Here is a 22,221-nt window from a genome sequence, read left to right as displayed (position 1 = left end):
TTCTGTAATCGGATTGCTCATTGCAAGCGGGTATGGAGTGAAGCTGTGCAATTATTTTCTAACCTTGCTGCTCCTTTTGTAGACCAAAATCCTTTTGCAAGGCGGCAATAGAAAACAAACCTGTTTCCAAAGCCGGCTGCTCCCGGTTTATTTTTAATGAGCTTCATTATTCAGTAAGGCAAGGGATTAAATAAATAAATAAATACAATACAATAATCAAATAAAGTAATGTAGCAAATTCCTTGTAATGATAAACCGTGTGCATTCCAAAGTACACATAGGAAGACACCCTTATACCGTGAGAAAAGGTCTTGTGGTCTTATTTATTCTACTCTTGAAGTAGAATAAATCGGTCTCAGTGGATAAATCACCTGGTTAAATAAATAAACAAAATAAAAATAATTTAAAATAATAATTTCATAAGCAAGAAATATCCAATTTACCTTCCCCTCTGTTTGCACACAAGAGGATAAAGCCCTTTAATAGGAAATATTTTGCCTGCTTAGAAATCAGTGTCATAATTATAAGTACATAATGTGTAAATCATTTTTATATGTAAGCGCACAGTTGTATCAGAAAAGGGTTAGGGATAAGGTTTAGGGATAGGGTTAGGATTAGGGTTATATTGTGCAAAAAAATGACACATTCGCAACATTGTCCTATGCATAATAACATTGTAATGATGTGTAAGTACACATGCATTCACTACGTAACTCCTATGTAAATACACAGTCATTGGAGACAATGTAAAGTGTGACTGTGTATTCAACATTTAAGAAAGCAAAGAACTGGTGCTTTGCAAAAAAAAAATGCTAAAAAGCTAAACAGCCTCCTCGTAATTAAACCCAGCATTATTGCTAAATGAGAAGGCAAGCGATTGGGAAATCAGGAAGCAGCACTGTATCCTCTTTTAAAAAGAGACCACAAGCCCATTACCTGCTGTGGCTTGATGGCTCTGAACAGGTGTCTCGCTTCTAATTAAGTCTCAGTGACTGCAGAAGCCCTGAGCTGCTGTTGATTTCCTGGTAACAGCCTCTAATGTGATTGAGGTGTCCGATTTAATCACCCTGATGTTTGTTAAAAACAAACAAACCGTCCACTCCACTGGACTGGCTTGTTATTTTAGAAGGCATATCTGTAGCTGTAGTTTGTGTTATGGGACTGATGCATATTTTACTGCCATGCTGCTTTAAGTTAGTGGGACAATAGGAGGCTTGTGAGGTCTAATAACAGCCCTTGAAGACCCCACAGTACATTTTTTTGCAAGGTGGGGCAGTACATGCTATAATAATAATACAAATAATACTAATAATAATAATAAATAATAATAACAAAAAGAGAAACATTCATCCTTCCGTTAACTTTTAAAATTATATTCGGTTTGTATAGCTGCACCCCCTGCTGAAATCTCACTCCCGAACTAGTCCTTGTGAACTACGAGCACTCGTTTCAGTGAAGTACAAGATGCAGTTCCAGCATTTCAATAACCCTGTGGTCAAACGGAACAGATGTTCACTGCTCTGAGCCGCGACTGACACATCCAGTAACTTGACAAGCCGAAAGAACGTCTTAAAGTATACTCGAATCCCTAAACTCCAATTATCCTTCTTATTCTGCCTTAGAGGCTTTTTCTTTTTCATTTTTTTTTCTTTTTTTTGTGCATTGTGCTGCCGAAGACAAAAAAAAGAACGAGAACGAGAGAAACTTGCAAGAGCTTCCTGGTACTGTCGCTATGACAGCTAAGTTTGCTTCTGTCAGACACAAAGGGAACCCATTGGAAGAAAGCACCCTTTCACATTGAGAACAGGTCTCCACCAGCTGCTGACTTGCAAGGAATTATAGAATACGCAGTTACATTACTTTCAAAGAGGAACTAGAATGTGAGGAGGGGGGACATTTTCATAGTTATTTTATTAGAGGGACAGTCTGTTCGACTCCACTGAATGGTTGTTTGTAAGGGCTGGGATATTCAGAAACAACACTTTTGGGTGTTTATGCTCAATTAATTAATTAATTAGTGCGCTTTCTCGATATGAACACTCATTTGGCACACTTAAGCATGCACTAACACTCAAAATTCAGGAGATACTGTAAGACTCTGTGTGTTTGTGTTTTTTTTAAATCGCAGAAATAGGAGCTTTAGCAACGCTTCGCTGTTTGCATATTTATTTGTGTACCTGTTTCGATAACAGGTTTAAATATTCCTGAAATTAACCTTTATTAATGCCTTTTTTCATCGCTTAATTAGCTGGCGTCCAGCGGTGAAAGGCAAGTGAATAAATGCATAGCTCTCCTGTTTCTTTCAGTCTCTGCAATTCAAATCCCCCCTGCCTCGTTGTGCAAGTATCACATTATTGTCTAAGTGAGAATGAAGTCATTATTCACAAGAGGCTCCGGGGCATTCTGTGTGGTTTATGAAAGTCCTTCAGTGTGAATGGAAGAAACATGGTCCCTTCAAGAAGCAAAATCATTTTTATTAGGCCTCCTAACATCGCTGTTCATTCAGCAGCGGCACATTTCAACAAAGGGGATTGGATCATTGTGTCAGACATGGGTTCAATTGATTCAGAGTTTTGCAGGGAAAATTCATAAGCTGGCAAAGCAAACCGTTGTATTTTTTGTTGCCGTCGTAGAAACAGCCCTGATTTCCTAATCCACAGACCAGCTCCCTTCGTGAAGTTTTTCTGCCTGTTCCACAAGGCAACACTTCTCTGTTTACACTGTCAATGCTTTCACAACCCCAGACTCAGCTTGCATTCTGATCTGGAGCCACAAAGGTACACTCTGCTGAATAAAAGATGAACAGAAAAGTGGAAAACGTACCATGAGCTCATGGATTTTAAAATGTAATTGCGCATTAAAGCTAATTATAACAGTCTCATGCATTCCTGAGAAGAATGAAACAATTCTGAATGAGATTAGGGAAGGCTTACTTTTTATTTTTTTCAATTATTCACGCTGCTTAAGTGCATTCAGGTAAAATAAAAAAGCAATAAACACAGACAAACAACAAAAAATAACTATATGACAATGTATTACACCAAATAAAGCACACATACTGCTTAGAAATGTGCTGGAGTTGAGGGACTGGGAGGCAGTGTGTTGTTGTGATAGGAAATTAAGAACTGGACGGGAAGCGGTGTGGTCTGAGTGATTAGAGCTAATGGCCCTGGAGTTAGTGTGGCTCAGTGATTAGAGCTGAGAGACAAGGAGGCAGTGTGGCCTAGCGTTATAGCTTATGGCCTGGGAGGACAAGTTGTCTGGTTGCGTATGGCAATGAGATCAAAACCTCATCCCAGTTGGTAAATTGGAACTCAATCCAAATCACACTGGGTCTAATTTTAGTAGTCCTGTTTTCACTATTCACTATACACAACAACACAGCATAGATTCCTTGTGTACCAGATTGCATTGTGGTCTTGTCTCGTGGATCCCACAAGCTGCCCCGATTTACAGAACATCTCTCCAATGTGTGCGTGTGTGTGTGTGTGTGTGTGTGTCGCACAACATCCAGAATGGAACACGCTGTTCCCTTGATTTGAAATCTCAAGACAGATGAATGTTTTTTTGTTTTTCTTTAGTGGTTTGCTTTATGCACTTCTGCAAAGGTTACCATCAACCATGACATGGGATTCTAACTGTTAGCAAAAAGGACGAAAGCAGAAAATCATTTAACGTGTTAAAAAATAAAAGTTCTATTTGAACAAATCGACAAAAAAGCTGTTCCTCCTTGGATCCTTTGATCCGTTATCCGGTAGTTTATGGTGTGTTACAAGAAAGCTGTTTTGCGACTCTGCCTTGCTCTGTAGCAGTGGATCTTATAAGTGCCTGTCAGAGTTAATTTAAAAATGGATTTCTATTGTCTCCTGAGCTGCCAGGGCTTAGGACTGTATACCTGACAAATACATTTACCAGCTTTTGAGCATAACTCAAGTTTACAGTACTCTAATAATGTGAAATGGCATTCAGCGCGAAAGATAATGTCCTCTGATATTACGTCTCAGCCAAATAGTCTCTGTCATCACTTTTTAATTTCCAGTTTTCCAGGAAAAGTTTACTCAGTTAAAAGACCCTGCTCACAAAGCGGAACTAAATTGAATGAAGTGGTTGTCACTAAATAAGCCAACATATTACACGTTGTTGGTTTTTTTTTTACGTGCAAATCAGATAGTTTAAGTATTTGACTTGAGTGTTTGACTCTCTTAGAAACAAAAGGAGTCTAAGCATGACCCAGATTCAGAGAGCAAGTTTTGTTCTTTTAAACATTTCTTTTACAAGTGCGAGAGAGCAGAATTAATGCACAGCGAGGCTTGTTTTAAAACCAGAGGCACCGATGAAGGCGAGGGGCGTGATCGACACTGTTTCTTTTTGTTTGAATTATTGGCATTGAAACTGTAAAACAGCAGACAGTACAGTAACTTTATAATCATTTCCTCCTGTGACTCTCCAATATAGAGCATTAGATTAACAAGCATCTAACTATATGACGGAATAAAAGGAGGCTGTGTGGTCCAGTGGTTAAAGAAAAGGGCTTGTAATCAGAAGGTCCCCGTTTCAAATCCCACCTCAGCCACTGACTCATTGTGTGACCCTGAGCAAGTCACTTAACCCCCTTGTGCTCTGTCTTTCGGGTGAGACGTAGTTGTAAGTGACTCTGCAGCTGATGCATAGTTCACACACCCTAGTCTCTGTAAGTGGCCTTGGATAAAGGCGTCTGCTAAATAAACAAATAATAATAATAAAAGAAGAAAAGATATTAGTTAGGGGATTAGATTACTTTTCCTGCACTGTACCTTCTCAAGAGCAGTGTTGAAATTTGGTTGTGAGGTGATTACTCTAGAGGAAACAGTATTCTAAGTGACGTCTAACTAGATCATTATAAAACGATATCTGAGATTACATTAATGAAAAAAAAAGAATTTATATATACCTATACATATGGAAGTGCATATTTGTAGTACCTAGGCAAGCTGTTACTACAAATACTATATAGTATACTACTGTCATGCTGTGTAAGAGTATTCATTTCTGGGCAAACTTTAGTTAGTTAGATCACAATATTAGTGAGAAGTGAACGATAACAAATACTCATAAAGGATTAAAGGGGAATTGTGTTAAGTCACAACAGGCAGATTGTTGCATACCATTGTGTTTCTCTCAGCTAGTCTTCTGAACTTCTCTTGGTGTCTCAAAGCAAAATCTGAATATCCCCCTAGGGGGCACTGCATAGCCTTCTCAGACTTTATCAGCTTGTGCCGGGGGAGGACTCCTGTGGCATGGCTTATCCATTCTGTTAAAGGACAACATTATTAGTTTCTGGTCACTGAGAAGGAGTAATGGTCATTGGTACAACAGAAAGATGTATTGTTTTATTGCTTCTGCTCTTAAGTTTGTCCCTGATGGAAAGCAGCTCTTTTCCTGCAGTGCAGGTACAGTCATCTTACAGCAAACAAGTGCTGTTTCCTATGAGCCAGGTGTATGACAGAAACAGCATAGTGTGGATACCATATACTGTATACCAGGTCAAAACGGGTGTGATTTAGTGTGGGGCTGTGGCACCCGTAGACCCCATCATCTCTCCTCTTATCTCTTTCTATCCTCACAATGACCGTTGCTTCTCTGATAGACCCCTTTGACCTAGTGCCCTTCCAGCCGTGTTGGTGACACCACTAATAACCCTTGTTAGTTTTTCATTTTTTGACCATTTCAAGGCCCCTGGGGTAGTTCACAGAAGGGTATCCAGTAATTCAAAATGACAGCTTTTGACAAGCTGCAGCTTTCATCTTCTGATGGCTTTGTTAAGCAGCCAAGACAGACAGCATGTTGTTGTGCCCTATGCAAGAGCAAGCAGCTGTTATTTATAAAGCACACGTTCCACTATTAGACAGGTCTCGCAAAACACGTGAGCACTCAATTCCCTTCTGATATTCATTTATTTGAGAAGAAAGTCATTGACCACTCCATGCTGCTGCTGCTGTGGATTAAAAGCTGGACTACTGTCGAGCAAGACGTAGAGTCTGTGACGACCACTGTAGCCTACACTGTTGTGGATGCCTTTACATGTTATGGCATGAACCTCTCTGCTGTTTGTTCAAAGAAGGAAGGCAATAAGTTTGTTCGCTGGGCTTTTCCAGTTGTTGCCTGCTGCCCCAGCTATTGCCAAATGTGATGGTGGTAGCAATTATTTCTTTGCAGTTTTCCCATGGTTATACAAGGCGTTTACCACACCTGATTTGCCACATTTCTTAATATGCTTTACCATACCTTGCTATTCTTTACAATGCTTACCTGTGCTTTACTGTGGGCCATTACGGAAAAACAGACTGCAGATTCCCTCGAAGGAATTAGATGCAGCAAGTCATTGAAGAATGATCCCGCCAGAACAATTTTAACCTTGTTCTCTCCATTCAGTGCGGTCATGGCTGCCCGTGGTGACCCTACACCCTCTTGATAATGCTACAGGTGGAAATAGATGAAGGTCCCATCACCTTTTAACTGTTGTTCTTGTTGCTATTCATTGACCGTTCCATTAACGTCACCACATGCAGCAAATAACAAGCAGTTTGCAACAGAGTGACGTTAAGCCCACTGTTTAGATCATTCAAACCAGATGAAACCAGACATTCATAAGCAGTTTTCCAATGGCACGCAGTGGGTCTAGGTGACCAGATTTCATCATGAAACTCGCTCCCAGTTCTTCTCCTTATTGAGATTCTATGAACGCATAATCCATTTTCAATAGCAGTAAAGGAAGTGGATAATGGCAGTCATTTTAAATCATCATAATTGCGCTCGTAACTCGGAGCTGAGCTTCGTAAAAACGTTCATGTTCATTGGTACCATTTATTTATTTTAAGATAGCTACTGTAACGTGGGATGAGATTGCTCATCCCCAGCAAAGTGTTATTGTGTCTGATTCAGCAGGATTAACTCCAGAGGAAGAAGCCTGTGGAGGGATATATCAATGTGGCTCATTCATATCTGAATAAAGGTTTCCTCACCAGTGTTCCCCAAGGGCGATTTCAGAGCTCATATTTGCTTAGTGAAGTCTCTCTCTCTCTGTCTATCTCTATCTTCCCTGTGTTGTAGATAGAGGTGGGTAGAGAAGGAAACCTCTTTAATCACTTTGATAACATGATCAGACAGATTTTACTGTCACTCCCTTAATATCTTAACAGGCGGCTATTCTTTATCGATTAGAAGTTGGGAAACAGCATATTTACAATATGAAAAAGAGCTCTTTACACAGTGACTCAAATGTTCTCATTTAAACTGCCTTAATACCTTTCATGGGGACTGCTTATAAAACCCTGCTTCAATTTACTGTGCCTGATAACAGCGACAGAGCTGCAGACCAGCCAGTTCTTGAATTGCGTTAGGTGCTGGCCTGGATCAGTAGCTGATTGCTCTGGTGCTTCATTGAAACTGTTGGGCTGGGTTTGAAAGAGAGAACAGTGCCAAGGTAATTCTCTAGCACTGCGATCAAACTGCAGACACCACCCAGAAGAGGGACAGTGCCAGAGAGCAGAGTTCTAATTTGAGTTTTGAAATAAAAGCTGCATTGCCACTGGTTCCAGCATACGCCTCTGTGCAGAGAACACTTTATTTTACAAAAATACGTAAAACTAAATAAAATAAATGCAATGCAAGGCAAGGAAATCAAACTCAATGTATTTTTTTTTTAACTCTTCTCTGTCAATTTCAATATAAGACGATAGGAAGCTTAAAAGAATAGCTGATGACTTTCCATGGTTTTTTTTTTACTGAATTTTATCAACAACAAAAAAAAAACAATAGGGTGCATTGTTTAATTTATAGCCATTGATATACTGCTTATTTTACTGTGAAAATGCATTCTGTTTTTAATGAATGTAGTCTTTTTTATTTGGTTAATCAAACATTTCCGTAGTCTCAGATTGTGCCTAAGACTAAATGAATTGTTTTGCGTCAGTATTCTTTTATTCAAACTCATGCACATTCAGTCGCCTGCTCCCTTGTCTTGCGTTTTGAGTTTCCAAACTATCATTTCAGCTTCCGTTTCTCGCATTCAAATGCAAAAAGAATTGAAAATGCTTGCTCTTTGGGAAGTTTTGTGCAACTTTCAAAGTGTGCCGGGATGTCGATGGGAATTACAGGCACAGCAGGCAGCATCCGTATCAGGTGGACAGCCTCTATTGGCAGCAGGGCTCTCCCATTGCTTTTTTAATGGAGACAATGCCAATCTGTTACAGTGCCTGTCTCTGCAGTCCAGCAAGGTATAGATCAATTCCTGACAGGCCCCTGTCTTTCTGTTAGAACTGATCTTTGGTTGAAGTGACGTCAGGGTCTACTCTGTGGAGTTAATTACAGAGGAGTAAGAAATCTAAAACAGGAGGTCAATGCCACAACTTTTCATTAAAAAAAAAAAAACATATCCAGCTGGGTCTTCCTCCCTTTGTGGTTGTGTCTTCAATAACTCATTGATTTATTTTTGTGCCTTATCCTTGCAAAAACATTTTCGCATCCCCTATGGAGGATTATATGTTTTGCTCTGAAAAGGGTTTGTCGTAGTGCCCGGGGGGAACTGGAATGAACTATTCCCAATAGAAATCAATACAATCTTTTTTTATATATTTTTATTTTTTAATCCGCTTGTGATTTTTACTGCGGATTGGGAACATGTTCTGATGGAGAGCTCTTCAGTGCCAGGCCTCCCTGGGTTATTGATGGCTTCACCCTCGGGTACAGTAAGGGTTGGAGATCAGTGTTCTGATAGATTTCATAAGAGCTCAGTGGAGTCCCTCTGACACTTTGTGTACCATAAAAAAGATTTTCTTCCATTTATTACCTGCACCCGAGCAGATTGATTTTTATAACAGGGCAGTCAGGAGGTGAGAGTTGAGTTTACACTCCGATAGTCCTTGCTGAATTGAAGCCCCCTCAATGTAGAGATCAGTCCGAGCGCTGGGCAGAAATGCAGTATTTCTTTTGTAGTTGACCTGACAAGGACTACAGGGCTGAGTATTACAGGAAATGGTTCTCAAATAAGCTGCTAGCTTAGACTTTGATGGCTTGCAATCCCAAGTCTTGTACAATATGTGTGATGTGTCCAGTAGATTGAACTATGAAAGGTTTCAGACTTAGGTATACTTTGCATCTACAAGTGGAAACTTTGGAAACCCTTTACATTAGGAGCCTCCAACTACAACATAATAATACTGAAGTAACGTAGCAATTGTGCCTATGGTTTGGTAGTTTACATGTTTAATTACAAAACGATTAAATGCTGCAAGTTGGTTATGCAATTATGCTGCCTTTACAAATGTAGTTGTCGGTTTTACAATGTAATTAGCGGAGTAATTAGAACACAGAATGTAAAGTGTTACCAAAACATTTGACATGCTCATAGGCAGAGCCTTACCCAGCGGGCTTATCAAATAGGAGGGAAGCCCTGCTTTTTCTGTCACTGAATAATACAACAGCAGTTCCAAAATAACTCAAACCATCTGTGACACGAAGAGATCAAACAGCACAGAGCAAAATGAAAGCGCATTAAAACAAGTGTGATATTACAGTACAAAGTGCTACAATTTACCATGCATTTTTATATATGCACTACTAGCTCTAGATCTTCCAAAAGTAGAGCGATCATGTAAGGCTACGCTATGTGTCCAGCATTGCTTGAAGAGCTGCGCTGTGAAGGAGAAACATGCTTAGGCTGCAGAGCTGTTGTGCATCTGTGGGTGGCAGGTAATATGAGCAAAGAGCATCCCGGCTCCCAGTTTCCTCGGGCAGTAACGGTTTTGTTTCTCATAGATAACAGCGCATGTCAGTGCCGTAAATAAGAATTATTAATTCTCATGATGAGCTGCTAAGCTGTTTCAAGGTTGCACGCTGCACCTGTCAGAGGTTCTGGCGCTCCAGTGTGTGTGTGTGTGTGTGTGTGTGTGTGTGTGTGTGTGTGTGTGTGTGTGTGTGTGTGTGTGTGTGTTTATATTGTCCTTCCTATAGATTACTTCTAGTCTACCTAATGATGGCGGTAGCAAACACGTAGCTTGTCAGTACTGTGGACAAAAGTGTTGCCTCACCCTGTAGAATGAATTAATTCTGCTTCATAAAGTGGAATGAAACCTGCTGAATAATGTTACACAAACATAGTGAATTACACATCGCTTTTACAGTTTTCCACTGACAAATATTTAAAAATGTGACATTTCGAAATCTAACATGAAATACTGTACTGCTGTTATGGCTTCTGGTAGACTTTTGCGATATCGTTTTGTAGCTTCTTTAATTACATGATGTTAAATAAATGATCTCAATTCATATAGTTTTTATTTTTATTTTGTGTTATTATGTCTCAATCCTACAATTCTAGGTGGTGCAAAATGTTTGGCTGTAGCTGTACACTGTGGATAGAAAGATAGACAGACAGATCGATAAATAGGTATGTCTTTACTGCATACATGATCTGTGCACATGGGCTCCAGAGAGGTCCCCTACACCAGTCTCCAGTTCCATTTCAACACATTTACCATCTCCCCAGATCAATAGCCTCCTGATGCTTTCTGATGCAGCAATATGTTTGCCCACAAGATCAAGTCATTTGTCTTGCAGGGATCAGGCCCCCATGTGTTTTCCTCCGTCTGACGTTTTATTCGATAACGGCAATGAGTGGTGGTGTCTGTGAATGCTGGGTTGCATTCATGCGGTTGAGCTTGGATATGGATGTGGTTGGAGTCCAGGAAAGATTTGATTTGTTTCAAGGCGGCATTTGGACTTCAGTTGACCTACTGGTGGAGGGGAGTGGGTTAGACCAGCATGGTTTTAACTGCTCGAGTGCATTGACTTCAACAGTTCAGGTGGTCTAGATGGTGTATTTGTGTTAATCAGTGTTTAGCTACAGAACGGCTAATTTTATAAATCAAATATCACGCTGGTAATAATCGGCAACAATTGAGGCATTGAGAACACTTTATTATTCAAAAGAACATTGCAAAATGAGCAGACTTGACATCTGAAAAACAAGCCTTATATTATTTTACACAGTGACATGGTATCTGCATTGAGAAAAAGCAATAGCAAAAACGTGTGCACAAAATCCTTTCAATACAACTGAAAGCATGCGTTTTGTAGTTCTAATATATATGTGGTAAGTGTGGCTCCAAATAGGGCACCGTGAGCAATTCATCGATCACTGAAAATTTAATTGAGGCTCGAAAAAATCAATAATCAATTCATGGAATTCTTGTTGCATCTCTAGTGTTTTTAGAATTTGAAGTCCTCCTTTTTCTTCTTCTTTTTCTACTTTACACTTTTTTTATGATTATAGATTTTTTTTTTGTTTTTAAATCCTTGGAAAGACTAGGCAAATCCCTATGAATAAACGTTACCTGTTCCTGCTAATCTCTGGCCCCCGTATCAATGCTGAGAGTTATGCAAAGGCATCCTTTTGTTCTATCAGATATTTTATGCCACATAATCCCTTAAACTGCTGCAATTTATTCAGATGTGATTTCCGAGGCATGAACACCCCTCCCTCTCCATCCTGCTTTTCTTATTCACGCCTGTGAGAGATTCTGCAGAGGCATGAACAATGAGGTGCTCCAATATCTATTTATGACACAGGCGCATCTTGGGGGAATTCAGGCTTATTATTTAGTGCATTTCTTTTTGTAGGAATTCTAAACACACTGTGAGCAGGTTTTTAATATATTAGCCGTCTCCAAATCAGATCCAGCTAAATAAGCGGATTAAGGTCCTAATAGAACACATAGGCCGTCATGATTCACAGGGATTTCGAAGGCTGCTTTCCAAAGGGATCTGCGTAAAGCCCAACCATGCGCAGACCCAATGCTCCAGCGGCACATTCGGATCGACTGGAAACAGGTACTGCTCAAGCAGCTGTGCTTTCATTTGCAAGGTTATGTCAGATCACAAATACCCATGATGTATGCAAGTTTTGTTTAATCTTTACTCTTTAAAATAATTTGGTGAGCCTTATCGTTATCACTGTTATACTACAACTGCCCGGAAACGGAATAGCTAACGGATTTAATATTGAAGTTCCTTTCGGAATATAAGCTGACGATTTGCCATTCTGTACAGGCTTTTAGTAAGCTTTGGGTTTGAGGAATCAGACATTCTCTCCTTAAACACGGCTGTTCTGATTCACTGAAGTGCCCGGTTAGACTGTAATAACACAACCATTAAAGAGGTGGTTTTCCAGTGACGGACCAGCTGCAGAACTAACGTTTTAGGCATCTTCTAACATATTTTGTCATCACGGTAAAATTCAACAAAGAATTAAAACACCTCAAATGAAAGCATAAAAAAGAAGAAGAAGAAGAAGAAGAAGAAGTGATAATAACCAGACTAGCAGACGGGTTCGACTGCCACATTCTGTTATAGTAATTAATGATGAATCCCCCCTGAGAGGCCTGCGTGTCAATCACTGTGTGGCATGAAGGACACATAAAAAAGGCAGCAGTGACAGGAAAAGGAAGAGTAATGGCACGAGTGGACTATGAAGGTGAATGCGTGCCATCTGCAACACTTTCTCACCTGGCCAGAGCACTCTCCCGACAGCACCACTTACTGAGCAACTCGCTGCTGTAATACAACCAATACTTTATGAAACCTATAACTCATTATCGTCATTACAGGAGGATCCTACCAGGCTCCCCGGCATGCACAGCTTACAAGGACAAGCTTGGAATGTGAGGCGGGACCTGGGTGAACGGCTTGCAGCAACATTTAAGGACAACATTTAGACTTTGTGTTATTTAGGTAATTTCTGTACTTGAGATTGGGTGAAGGGGTTTGTGGATAGAGTACCATGCTTTCTATATTGGCCCAGGCCATCAGATGACCATTAAAACTGTACTTGCTGGAATACACACTCAGTGTCTAAATGACTTCTTCAATCTGTCATGTGCTGCAGTTGCAGACAGCGGTGTTGTGTGAATTACAAAGTGTCTGCACAGTTCCAGCAGGCAGTTGAAACACAGCAGGTATTGCTTGCTAAACACTGATTAATACACTGTTAAATAATTAACACCACAGTTAATATAAACTTGCCACAAAACGCAGGAATCACATTAAAAGGCCATGCCTTATTTATAAACCTGCGTTTTCATAATTAGTATTGCAGATTAAAACTGAACAGCTACATAACTGCTAACTGCATTATTGATTTCCAGCAAAATAACAAGATGCTGATGAGATGATCAGCACACCGCCTGTGCTCAAGAATGCAGGAGGTTTAATGGGAACTTGTTAAAAAAAAAAAAAAAAAAAAGATAAATATTTGTCGATGCATAATTCATGGGCATTCATAAAAAATGAAGACCGAATAGCTGACTAACTGGCAGTTAACTTAATGGCCATTGATAACACCTGATTAACAACAGGAGGAGATCTTTATTTCTGTAAATAATGTAATGGGTTCAACAGCATTTCTTTTTTTGTGCAATGCATTGTACATTCCGGTGGATTCAACTTCTGAGGTTTTAATGTGATTTGAGAAAGTGACACCAGCTATGTGGAACATGTGCATGAAACCGGAACTTAATTTGGCACGATACCGAATTTGTGTGCTTTTGTGATTCAGACCGAACGAAAATAATCTGGGGTTTGCTATAACAGTTGCATGGCTTTTGTATTAGTCCCAGCCATCTACAGAACACCAAAGAAATTAGAAATGCTATCTCGATTGGTCTCAGCTACTTGCACTTTGTAGTATTATTTAGAGTGAAACCAAAGAGTTTGAATTGGGATTGGTCAGTGTTTGCTTGATGTCTTTGGGGTTCCAGACAGAGAGTGAAGGAGAGCTGTAGCTATTGTGTTTGACCCATGAACCATATAGGCCAACCATGTGGTAATACAAATTGTAATAGAAAAAGTACCCTTGTTAGACGCAGGGTAGAAAACAAATACACTTTGTCAGCCCTCTAATTAATGACATTTGATACAATCTGCATTCTTAAGATGTGTCCGCACTCACCTCATTGAGTGTGCACCTCATCACCTCAACACTGCAGTCATGCAGAAGCCCGTAAACGCTGCTAAATGCTTTTGAGGGCTTCATAAACTTTCCAAGAACCATTCTGTTTTCTTGAAAAGAGGAATTGGGCATTTAAATTCTGTGCAAGTGCCATTTACTGTCTGTTTAAGCATTGTAGTTCAGGTTGCACACATAAAAGTAGGCATGTGTTTGAGCATGGTAATATATTAAGCGTTGTCATTTTACAGGTTGGACGCTTAAAGTAAGCATGTGCATTGAGTCATGATGTAATAGAGTGTATTATTCTAACAGGAACCTGCTGTACCCTGTGCACTCAAATCAAAGTAACAAAACTACTGCAAGTGTGCTTCTGGCTGATTGCTATTCATCCACTACCCGCCCTGTCTGGCTCCCTCACCAGCCTGCTATCTTCAAGGACCTGTACTCTCGTGTGATGGACCCTCTCCTTCTCCCCGAACTGAGGGGAGATTTCATTACTCTTGTCGTGCAGAAACACCCGATGGAAGAGGAGTATTTTAGTATCCAATAAAGCTAAAAGAGCATGGCAGAGAAATCCATTACTTTCCCTCAGTAGGTCGGTGTCAATCTGTGGGAGCACCACTCCATCAAGACTCAAAGGATGAGATTAAATTAGTTATTTTCCACTAAAGTGGCAACTAACACCATTTCTCACCCTCTTCCTTTTGGAATTATTAATTTCAGTTGAATGCATGAGGGCAACAAGGAAATGGCTTCTTTTATAGATTTTGCTCCCTGACACATATAAAATACATTCTTTAAAAAAAAAAAGGCTTCATCTTAAGCCACACTTACAGTTTGCCGGGGGTATCGGAAAGGGAAGATATGGTAATTTTTATGTAAAACAGCCGACTCTCAAAATTCCTGTAGCACAGAGTGTCACAAGGGCCTCAGCAGAGAAGGGGTTAAAACAGACTTTTTAGTTTGTTAATTGTTAACAAATAGCCAACTAACATGTAAACAAATGTTGGTGTATTTATTGTTTATTTGTTGATATATATATGATACATAAGCTATTTCTGACAAACGATCAGCTATAATGTCTTACATATATATATATATATATATATATATATATATATATATATATATATGACACTACAACAGTATCACCGAATGAGCATTTGTTAAAGTATTAGTTGTCAATAATAGACAACAAAATTGCCCTTTTGTTTCAATGCCAACCAAAATGGTTCTGACCCCCCCCTCTCTCTCTCTCTCTCTCTCTCTCTCTCTCTCTCTCTCTCTCTCTCTCTCTCTCTCTCTCTCTCTCTCGCTCTCTCTCTCTCTCTCTCTCGCTTACTTAGCAATAATATATTGGCATCATTTATTCGGCACCAAATGGTTATTTTTAAGGATTCCTCCTCTTAGTCACAGCATTTTGTCTTGTTTTTTTGATGTGCTTTCATCCTTTCTGTTTCAGTTCAGGTCATTTGGTAGCTGTGTTTATTGAATTGGAAAAAAAAAAACATAGCAAACACAGACTCTCGCTGAGAAAAGTAATGAAAAAAAAGAAACAAATAAAAGAAATTGTGAAATAAATTGCTATCTAGTGAAATCTTAAATGCCATGTATGGATTTGTCTTTAGCTTTCTCAAACCTTTTTATGGTGTCCACACAATTCCATGACTGTTGATGTCATGTTTTCTATTATTTATTTCACCAGGATCCCTTGATGGAATTGTATCTTTATTATGTATTATTGCCATTATGAATATCATTGGTGTGTTTTTTTTATTTTTTTATTTGAGAACATGGGTTCACAACCTCTGCCTTATCCAGCACTCTATCAACTGAGCCCCTGTGCTCCATGCAACGCAATTGGCAGCGAGCCGAGAGCAAAGCCTCTTAGACCAGGGCTGCAGCCCAGTAATCTTTATCTTAAACAGACACCCATGATTGATAGCCGCTCACATGGCCTGCCAGTGAAATTGCAGTTTTCTTGTACATTTGTGACTGCAGTAGGAAATTGCAAGGCCAGGCATTGGGACAGAGAAGATATTGAAATTGTAAAAGGAGGGCAAATCAATTAGTGTGAAATTGATTTCTCCTGCTCTGCTTTCAGAGAGCCTCTGCTCTTTACTGTGTGTGTGTGTGTGCTGCTGACAAAATGCTGCACACGGGAGAGGGCGTCGCGGCTGTCCGTTCATGTTTATTTGAATTGCTTATTAATCCGGTACAAGAAGATACTGGCAAATAACTAATGTGCAGAACACTATTTCTCACTATCATATGCATAAATGCACCCCTAACTGTAGCTCTAAACCCTACCCTTATTCTTAACCCTGACACTAACTGTAAACCTATCATGCAGTTCAATGCAGATAGAGCAGCTGATAAACAGATCTAGACACGTAATTAGACATGCATTTACACAAGATGTTCTTTCTACTGTATGCTCATAATGTTTTACGTGGAAATTAATTTTGAAATATATGACAATCGGAAGAGTGCAGAACTATAAAAAGAAGCAGCGCTGTGGACCCCCACGTTCCTCTGTGATTACTGTGTGATTTCTAATGATTTGTTATCCAAGTGACAGTAAGCTTATCCTCTGTGTATTGTGTGATTGAACCTCCTTGCCTTTGAGGATTGTTAATATCTGAAAGCACACATGCCACAGTATTGTTCCTTTTGAAGATCTGATAAGCGTGTGTGTTAGTGGGAGGAGTGGAGGAGAGAGGAGACCTTGGGTGGAGGGTTGGGGGGGTGGGGTGGAGAGGTGGGGTGCAGGGTTGGAGGCACCAAGTTTTTTTTCTTCTGTGGGATTTGTCCATCAAGGCCATTTTCTTCCGCAGCCTCCTGCATCAGCCAATAACGAATTTCATAGCCCGGTGAATCCTAAATTAAGGACAAATTGTAATAACGCGTCAGTAATGGAACTTCTTAGGCAACGCTTATCAGAGCTGACACGCGGCATTACTGTTGCTGCATTACAATTGATGTTTAGCAAAAACAATGCATGCCCTGAACGATCAGACCTTCCTCAGAGGACTGTGCAAATGAAAGCGTATCACCCACACACCCTGTCAGCACTGCTGGTGCTCGCTCTCAGATCCCTGACAGCCGCGTGTTGGTCATTAAGGTTCGGAATTGACTTGCTGGGACATTCTCTCATTAAAACAAAATTCTGAAGACTTAATCCATGTACCCTCCATAATCTGTAGCATTCACTGAGTTTGAGCTGCATGACAATGGTGCAGCGCAGACTGGTGTTAGGAGGGGACACCTTGAAGCTCCAGTAGCTTCTAGTAGCTTCCTTACCCTTGCCTTTTTTGATGTTTGCAATTATGCAGAGTGGTCCTGGGTTCTGTTTATCCAATATTGAGTTAATAACCATTTTTACACTTGATAGCATTCAACATTAAGCTATCAAAAAACTGATGTACAGTAGTAGAGGAAACACAGTAGAAAGGAGAACAAACACTGCTGTTGTTAACTCTGAAGGAAAGTGAATAAAAGTTGTATTGGTCCGAGCTGCAACGCCTGGGAGGATTGTGCTCCTCTCAGAGCCAAGGTCATCCTCCTTCATGTGATTACCTGGAGACTCGCCTCCTGAAAGAGGGTCAGGGGCCTGGCTACTGGAGGGGACAGAATAATGCACCGCGTTCATTATCCAGCTGCAGCTTCCAGACTCAAGAGGAATGAAATAACCAAGAGACACAGCAGAACTTGTGGTGCTGGTTTTAATCATACCCAGAGGGGAGTGGGCCTGCACATGTGTGCTAAAGCAATGGTGTGTTTTTAAATCTGACCCTCTGAAAAGGGTGACCGTCCTCACAGACACATTCACCTCGAAATAGAAAAATACTGTTTCTATCAGGGAAATTCAACTGGGATTAGAAAATACGCTCTGTGCTTTATGTACCGTTTCCATCTTTTCATGCTGCTTTATTTACCAATTTTGTTTAACATACCTTTTTCAAGGTGTTTGAAAACAAACAGTGGAGGTGCGTACAGGCTTTTGATGCCATGGTAACTACCCTCACTTGTTTCTGTTTAAATCTATTAATGTGTTTGTGATGTCATTTCCTACATAGTTAATGATACTGAAACCTTCAGGCATCCTGGTATTGAGTCTATTTATCCCTGTACTTATTTATGTATTTATTTTTAATTGTGCTTTGCCATTCTTCTCTGTGCTTTATTATACTTTGCTGTCATGCTTTATTTTCAGGGGAACTTGTTTATTAAATAACAGCTTTCTTACTAACATTAACACACGTTGTTTGTCTGTTAATGACAATTAATAAAGAGTAAACTATTAATGAACTAATAAAAGAAGGGCCAGCAGAAACTGTTCTGCAATCATCAAGTCCCAGTTTATCATCAAGTCCAAGCTTATCATCAAGTCCCAGTTTATCATCAAGTCCCAGTTTATTATCAAGTCCAAGCTTATCATCAAGTCCCAGTTTATCATCAAATCCAAGCTTATCATCAAGTCCCAGTTTATCATCAAGTCCCAGCTCATCATCAAGTCCCAGCTTATCAACGGGGTTAAATAGGAGCAGTTTTAAACAGCCTCAACGTTTAGGAAAAGGTATCCTAACTACTCAGTGTACAATATATCTTCTTTTTATCTGACAGGGGGCTATTGAATTATGAATGTACACTATTGTTGGTATGGACTCATGCTCCCCCCGTATCATCAGAGTTTCATCAAAGCATGCTATCAATCAGGATTTTAAAATTACATTTTATCGCATTGCATGTCATGTGATAGTGTCTATCGTATTTAATAACATGGATTTTTTTTTCCATACCAATAATAGTGATAAGAATCTATCTTTATTTGTAATAAAATAAATGTGTATTTCAAAAAGCACAGATTACATGCAATGAAATGAATATTTTAAGTCCTTGTATCGTGTGTAGTAAATGATGATGCATCTCACGGAGTCTCTGTCTCTCATGATACATCACCATTCCCCCTGCTACAGAGAAAAATAAAACATTAGAGGTATGGTAGCTTAGGATTTCAAATCGAATTGCACACATCAAGGACTTTCAGCGTTCTTTTCAGTCTTTTTAATAAAAAGCAAGGGGTTTCAGAGATGACACAGACCAGAGACTACGTGTTTTTTTGTCCGCTAACTGCTCAGGATTTTTTTAAAAAAAAAGATTTGCATTACATTCTTTGTTATGTGTTCTTGATAACACTGTTTTTAATTCCAGTCCCCAAATAAAATAAACAAAATTAGAACTGTTTGAATAAAAAAAAAAAACCTAGAGCATCAGAGGTGCTGAGACCAGGGTTGAAAACCTCAGCTTTATACTAAAGACTTAACAGGATGGAAATAGCCCATTTTCTGAAAGCAATGAAACAGCAGTTTAAGGGATTGCTTCTAGCTGCAACCAAGTTGGTTCTTGCTGATTATGTAGCATACAGTCCTTTTACATTTAACTGTGCCCAAGCACTCGCTGCTAAATAGGACCAGCGGAGTTTTGAAACCCAAGCCTGCAGAAACAGTGACACGGTTTTGAGTTCTGGAGTTATACATTATTAACACTAAACTAGGGTGACCAAATGGCTCCAGGTTCCAAGCGTGGGTCAGTTCAGGTTTTTAACATTGCATTCTGATATTTGTCGTCCTGCAAGGTTACTGAATGCGAAATCAGGTTAAAAAACCTGGAGCGTCTGAACTGTCTAGAGCAGGGGTGGGCAATCCTGGTTCTGGAGGGCCGGTGTCCCTCCTGGCTTTTGTTCCAACTGTGCTCTAAATTACTTAATTGTACTGATTATTACCAATTATTGGTCTAATTAAGTAATTTAGAGCACAGTTGGAACAAAAGCCAGGAGGGACACCGGCCCTCCAGGACCAGGATTGCCCACCCCTGGTCTAGAGGAAGCTGTACGACTTTGTAAGGAAATGATGTGAAGCAGCTGACATGGGCAGCCACAGGTCAGTATGTATAAAAATGAGAATATTAATAATGAGGATCAATCAGTATTTCACACATCTCAGTGACTGGGCCAGTCAGCTGGCTGCACCATATTGATAATGTTTCATAAGCCCCCCTTCCCAGTGAAACAGACACACACACACACACACACACAGCAATTATTCCCTTCGCACCCTATTTGTTTTGTTGACCTTTTAGGGATGTGTGCAAAGTGCTGACATTACCCCCCCTGGGAGTCAGTATCAGGTCTTGTTAACTTCTAATTTTCTGACACAGAACTACACAAGAAACCGCCCCTCCCCCACCCCCACCCCCACCCCCCTGTAGCATCGTTATAAAATTCAACTACATCAGAAATCCATCTGAGCAAATCATCCAAAAAAAGCAGTGTGCTTCCAAATTGAAAAAAGCTGCTCTGACGGCAGGCAAGGAGCCAGTGTCAGAAGGAATTACAGAGGCGTGTTTTTGGCGAGTGATTCTCACATACATTACTACAGGTCAGGAATAAGCGGAATTGAGCCTCTCAGCTTTCTCCGAAGTTAATGGACTTCCACTTCGAAATTGAGCAACATCAGCGATGGCAATAGGAATGACTTCCTCTTTCTGTCTTACACACGCCGGAACCGATTACTCTTAATTGAGACAAAGAGGTTATTAGTGTAGGATGAGGATCTGGATGGGATTCAATTGCAATTGTGGGGCCACTGTTTTATAGCCGTTCCAAAGATGTACCGTTTGATAAACAAAAATGTGATTATCTATATGACTGTTTTGTAATTTAAAGACTAGATAGACAGGCAGAAAGACAGATAGAGAGAGAGATAGACAGAAACAGCAGCATGCTTTAAAAACTGGTCTCTTTTTGGCTAATAGAGCTGCATCGTTTGGAAAACTATAGTTTATACAAGTAGATGCCAATGTGATTAATTGGTACGTGTTTGGTCTCAGAAACCCCAAACCAGTCAATTAGGAGCGTTATCTGGCAATGAAGCCTTTTAAATGTTCAGCCTGGCACACTTTATTTATACTTGACATTGAAATCTCGAATTATTCTTTTTGATGCTGATTATGGAACACTGACTGCCAGATGTGTGCTCTATTAGTGGAAAAATTAAATAAATAAAGCTGATGAATTTTGATGAATTTATAAACTGAATATTTAATATGCATGTCTGCATAAAAAGCAATATGAAGTAATGTTTGATGAAGTGTTGTGGGTAATTAGTCTTTTGCACTCTGTGTTTAGCCCCAGACTCCTGTGTAGCACTTTAGATTAGAGATACATTATAAACAGTCAATAATGCATCTATGCATGTGTATAAAGGATGCAATAAACAGCATTAGACAGTAATAATAATAATAACAGGTTATAGCAATGCAAGATCATTTAACTTAAGCATTAACAAGAAACTGGTAATGTGTCATTATATATATATATTTTGTAATAAACTTTTACTTCTGATTCATAGTTGTCAGAAACCTCAATAACACATTAACAGACGCTTTCTAAATGGACTGACTCACAATTATATACACAGGTTCCAAAAGGGCTGGAAACAGCCTGATTAATTCCTTATTTGAGATGGATTCTCTAACATAATCAGATTTTTGTTTACATCTATACATTGATAAAAGCTGTGAGTTTAGTTCAAAATCGTCTAGAGATCAGATCTGACATTATTATAGCTTCATTGCTTAATTAAACAAGTAATTTCTCTCAGTGGTTCCCTGTAGCTAAAAAGGTTAATTGAATGAAGCCATGTGGTCTCCCCCCGGGGAGAGTGCATTATGAGAACCTGCCTTGAACCTCCTCGAATTGATAGTCTGAGCAGCTCATCAGTCTCATTCTAGAGAGACGGCAAAGCAAAGAGAGATTGAGCTGGACTGACATGAAAAAGAAAAATACATTACATCCTGGTTTGATCAAACTCCCAACGTCTTCAGATTTCTGTCTTTTATTTTTAAGATGACTAATTCTCTATCCACATTAACTTGGGGGTCACTTAACTCTGCACAGAATCAGATAGTTTCAAATGGAAATGACGTGTGGTGTATTTCTTACATCCTCTAGGGGGCAGTGTTGCAGGAGGGCAGGTTAATGGTTATACTCTGGTGTACCAGATGTACTAAGAGATAAGATGTGTCTCTAAGAGCTCTATTGAGGCCACAGGGGTGCTTTAAACTTTTACGTTTTTAAAACTAGGATGTAATGAATAAATCAGACGATGATAAACCCTTACAAAGTGATTCTAAACAACAAGAATGCATTCATTTACATAACTGGAATGTAATTT

The sequence above is a fragment of the Acipenser ruthenus genome, chromosome 25, assembly GCF_902713425.1.
Source record: "Acipenser ruthenus chromosome 25, fAciRut3.2 maternal haplotype, whole genome shotgun sequence".
In the NCBI taxonomy this organism is placed as follows: domain Eukaryota; kingdom Metazoa; phylum Chordata; class Actinopteri; order Acipenseriformes; family Acipenseridae; genus Acipenser; species Acipenser ruthenus.
The sequence above is the reverse complement of the archived record's forward strand: the minus strand, read 5'-3'. Positions refer to the sequence as shown.